The sequence below is a fragment of the Sturnus vulgaris genome, unplaced genomic scaffold (assembly GCF_052056855.1).
Source record: "Sturnus vulgaris isolate bStuVul1 unplaced genomic scaffold, bStuVul1.hap1 Scaffold_87, whole genome shotgun sequence".
NCBI classification, from domain to species: domain Eukaryota; kingdom Metazoa; phylum Chordata; class Aves; order Passeriformes; family Sturnidae; genus Sturnus; species Sturnus vulgaris.
The window spans coordinates 1,994,485-1,999,343 of record NW_028276756.1 but is presented as its reverse complement, the minus strand read 5'-3'; the positions used below and the strand labels follow the sequence as shown (position 1 = coordinate 1,999,343).

Sequence of the window (4,859 nt, the reverse complement as noted above, 5' to 3'; positions counted from 1 at the left end):
AATAGTAGAAGGACGTAGGTCTGACAAGCAGCATCTAGAAATAGAAAGTTTTGACCTTGAAATGGGCCAAAATGGGATGATTCCAAGCATGGGACTCAATTAAAGTCATGTTATGGAAAACATCTGCTCAGTCACACAGTGCACCTGAGCTACCTGCAGGTCACACCTCGGTCACTGATGAAGATGATGAGCCTTCATCGGAAATAAGACCCTCAAAGGGATGAGAGACCCCCTAACCCATTAGTAGAGCATGCACCATACACACAGTGATGGAGATTTTAGGAATAGAAGGTAGGAGGAGTTTTCTAGAACCTTCTGTAGCCTACAGTATATAAGTGGGATTGTTAGCCTGGATGCTTTGGTACGTGAGGAATGGGAGCCACTCCCTGTACCCCCGGTCAGTTTTGCTTATGCTTTATATGAACCTCAATGATACTGAATTACTTACTGCCAAATTTTGTATATTCTCAAATATATGCTCTTTGATTGTATTCATCTCCAATACTTTAATTGTCATCTCCAATACTTTGATTGTATTCCTTTTGTTACTATTTAAAAATTTACTATTAAATTTAATCTTGTTGCTTGATAAATTGGAAAAATAGAACATCATTCATAACACCAGGTAAGCAGTGGTGGTCGAATAAACGTCCTTATCCCAATTCACAAACTCTCCGGAGACAGTCAGTCTCACAGATAACCGTCTGGTCCTTGTAGATAACCACCAGTGAAATCTGGAAGTCTGGTCCTTGAGATTGGCAGCACTGATCAAACAAAGGCAGGAAGGGCTATCGGGAAGACTGATATTGCAAGCTGGTAGTCCATGCAACTTACTTGGAAAACATAACATAGCATAATATAACAAGGTGATTTTAAACAGAACTATTTAATCATATCATTTCTTTTATCTAGTGTCCATGCTTCAGTTCAGAGCTTAGTATTCTGGTTTATACAAGCCCCAATGCTTTTGTGATTAACACGGATCTTTTATGGATGGTCCCAGGATGGAGGCAGAGGGGATGGAGCCGGCTGGGGTGGAGAAGGATGCCCCGAGAGTGGAGGGGGATGGGGATGGAGGCGGGGGAGATGAGGGTGGATCCAGGGCAAGGCGGGCACGGCCCGGGAGCGGATCCTGGCGGCGGCTCCTCCTCCCGGGGCAGCGCGGGCGGATGATCCTGGGGAGCGGCCGCGGGGTGCGGGACGGGACCGGGAGAACGGGGGGATAGCGGGGAACGGGGGGGATAGCGGGGAACGGGGGGGATAGCGGGGATTGGGGGGATAGCGGGGAACGGGGGGATAGCGGGGATTGGGGGGATAGCGGGGAACGGGGGGATAGCGGGGAACGGGGGGGATAGCGGGGATTGGGGGGATAGCGGGGATTGGGGGGATAGCGGGGATTGGGGGAATAGCGGGGATTGGGGGGATAGCGGGGATTGGGGGGATAGCGGGGAACGGGGGGATAGCGGGGAACGGGGGGATAGCGGGGAACGGGGGGATAGCGGGGAACGGGGGGGATCCTCTGTGTGGGTGCCGGTGCCGGGGCTGTGGAAGGAAGGGGAGGAGGAGGAGGAGGAGGCGCTGGCCGGCCCGGGATGAGCGCTGGCATGTATTATCTGAGGCGAGCTGATGTCTCTCACCGCTTTAGCTCTAGAATTACTCTGAGGCCCGGCCATCCCTCCCTCCCTCCGGCAGCGCAGCTTTTGCCCGCGGTGCCATCGAGTCCCCGGGCCGGGCTCTGAGCCCGGAGCTCTGCTCAGGCCGGCCCTAAAGCCGCAATGTTTTGTGCTTCCCGCAGGTGTGTGGTTAAAGCCGGGACATTCCAGGCCCGGTGTCTGATGCAGCGTTTTGGAGAGTGCCCAGAGCTGCAGGTGCCAGTGGCACAGGTGAGGTTTGGGGTGACCCAGGCGCTCCCAAGGCTTTGGATGTGCAGCCCCTGGGAAGGCTCCCTGGGCCTGTGCTGGGCTCCTGTCAGCTCCCCAGGCATGGGTTTGTGGGCAGGGAAAGGAAAGGAGCCAGGGCCTCGTGTTCATCTGGGTCCTTTTGTATCTAAAGTCCAGATTTGGCTTCTGGTGCTCTATTTTCCACTGCAATTTAAACATTCTGTTTTTAATAAAACTATTTTTGGTGTCGTTTTCGTGTCCCTGGAGACACAATGGTCATCGTGTGGGGAGGAGGGAGAGCTCAGGAAGGAGAAAGGATGGGGGACAGGTGCTTGTAATTTTACTTCTCAATGTCCTCTGATTTTTTGGGCAATAACTTCAGGTCGTTCTCCTCCATGGAGTGTGTTTGGCCAGTGATCAGGGCGAGGTTTCTCCCCGTTCTTATCCCAGGGCAGGAGCCTTTCAGCGTGGGCTCTGTGCCACTGGGTGGCCTCGTGGTTTTCTGTCTCTTGTGATCGCTGTGTGCATCTCCAGGGAGGCAAACGAGGCCATGCTGAGCCTCGAGATGCAAAATGTTCCCATTTGCCACGGAAATGTTCGTGTTGGCCAGGCTGGGAACATCTCAGCATGTCCAGGGCCGGTGAGGGATGGGGTCCAGCACTCCAAGTGACGCTGGGACCAGAACCACAAGGACCATTTGGAGCCACACTTGAGCCTGTGGATGAGCTTGACCTCAGCCTGACGCTGCTTCACCCCAGGACAGGAGAGCCACCATCAGCTTTTATTACCCACCCATAAAAGCTTCACCTTTGAACCTCCCCAAATCCCATCTGGGACCCCCCCAGGGGACCCCCCCAAACTCTGGGACCCCCCTCCAGCCCCCTCAGCCACGCTGTGGCCGCAGCTTCATCTCAGTGAAGGGGATGGAGACGTTGAAGCCTTTCCAGGGGAACCAGTGATGCCCTGTGGGGGAGCTGGGGGGTCAGAACCCTTGGAGAGTTCCAGAGACCCCCATAAATCCCCATAGAGACCCCACAGTCGCTCCCCAGATTCCTATGGGCACTCATGGACCCTTAGGGATCCCCATAGACACCCCAGAGACCACAGAGATCCCCACAGGCCCTACAGGACCACACAGGCCCTATAGATCCCACAGACCCTTTTTCCACAGGGCCCTATGGAACCCTATGGACTCCCACAGACCCCTATGGACCCTCAGAGAACCCCATGGACCCTCCCAAAGATTCCCTCATACACTCCCAGACCCCTCCATAGTCCTATAGCCCACCCTAGACCTCCCCTAGCCCCCCTTAAAATACCCAAAGCCCCTTGCAAAGACCCCCAGATCCCCGCCATATCCCCCAAAATCCCCTCCAGACTCACCCAAAATCTCCTCCAGACCCCACAAATACCCCCCATATTTCCCCATACCCCCTTAAATCCCCTCTAGACCCCCCCGAAATCCCCCCCAGACCCCCCCAATCCCCCACCCCGTGCCCCCCCGGCCCAGGTGGGTACCTGGTGGTCCCGGGGGTCCCGTAGAGCCCGTTCAGGTTGGCACAGTGGCAGTTTCGGTACCACCAGGCTCCCCCGGAGGCCGCGGGGTGGGGGGGGGGTGGGGGGGGGGGCGGCCCGAGGGGTCCCGAGGGTCCCGGGAGTCCCGGTCCCGTGTGGAGAAGGGGCTGCCCGAGTGGTAGGAGAGGGCATCTCCTGTGGGGGGACATGTCAGGGACCCCCAAACTCAGCAGGAGCCACCAAAACCCACCCGAAACCCCAATACCCCCAGGGACCCCCAAAAACCACCAGGGACCCCACAGACCCTGCCAACCAATGAACCCCAAAACCCCCAAGGATCCCAAATCCCAGCAGGACCTCACAAAACTCCCCAACACCCCAGGGACCCCCAAACCCACCAGGGACTCCCAAAACAACCCAGGGATTCCCAAAACAACCCAGGGACCCCCAAACCCACCAGGAACCACCAAAACTCAGCAGAAACCCCAAAATACCCCAAGGACCCCGAAACTTATCAGGCACCCCCAAATCCACCAGAAACCCCAAAACCACCAGGGACCCCAAAACCCACCAGCGACCCCACAGTCCTCTGCCATCCAGTGAACCCCCGAACCCCCCATGGATCCCAAATCCCATCAGGACTCCCAAAAATTCCACCCCAAACCCCCCCGGAACCCCCCCCGGCCCCGGCGGTGCCGCTGAACGCTCCCACGCGGAGCCGGTACCGCTCCTGGGCGCTGCCCACGGCCAAGTCGCGATAGATCGCCAAGGCCGAGTCGCGACCGGCCCGCAGCTCCACGCGCAGCTCCGTGGGGGTCGCGGCCGTCGGCTCGTGCAGCGCCTCGTTCCCTGCACCCCAAAAATCCTCCGGTACCCCCAGGACTCCTGCGGGGTCCCCTCGAGTTCCCCCGTCCCCCCCCAATGCTCTCCCTGAAATATTGGGGACCCCCAAACTGCTGGGGACCCCAAAAATGCCCCATGAACTCCTGGAGACCCCCCAAATCCTTCCCGGACCCCAAAACCGGATCTGAATGTTTGGGACCCCAGAAGTGTCCCCTGATCTCCTGGAGAAACCCCAAATCCTTACCGGACCCCCAAACCGGATCTAAATATTTGGGGGAGACCCCAAACTCCTGGAGACCCCAAAAGTGAACTCCTGGAGACCTCCCTCAAATCCTTCCCGGACCCCAAAACCAGATCTGAATATTTGGGGGGACCCCCTCTGGATCCTACGAGTACCCCCCTCGGGCCCCTGGGGATTCCCCAAATTTTGGGGTCCCACCGAGTACCCCCTGCTGCCGCCCCAGGCTCTCCTCAAAGTTCCCCCAAACCCTGGCAGTGCCTCCCAGTCGCCCCAGATATTTTTATAGGTCCCCCCCCAAAATCCCCAGGGCCCCCCAAAATCCCCAGGGCCCCCCGGCCGAGCCAGAATTCGCCGCTGACGTTGCCGAAGCCGCGGGCGTA

The 4,859-nt window shown here is 57.5% G+C and overlaps 1 non-coding gene across 1 annotated transcript; it reads left to right on the top strand.

The window, feature by feature from the left end:
• The first annotated feature begins 1,584 nt into the window (after window positions 1-1,584).
• On the top strand, window positions 1,585-1,668 carry LOC148217296 (small nucleolar RNA SNORD45). Its single transcript, XR_015801113.1, has one exon. It is a non-coding gene; the product is annotated as a small nucleolar RNA SNORD45 (small nucleolar RNA).
• The last annotated feature ends 3,191 nt before the right edge of the window (window positions 1,669-4,859 follow it).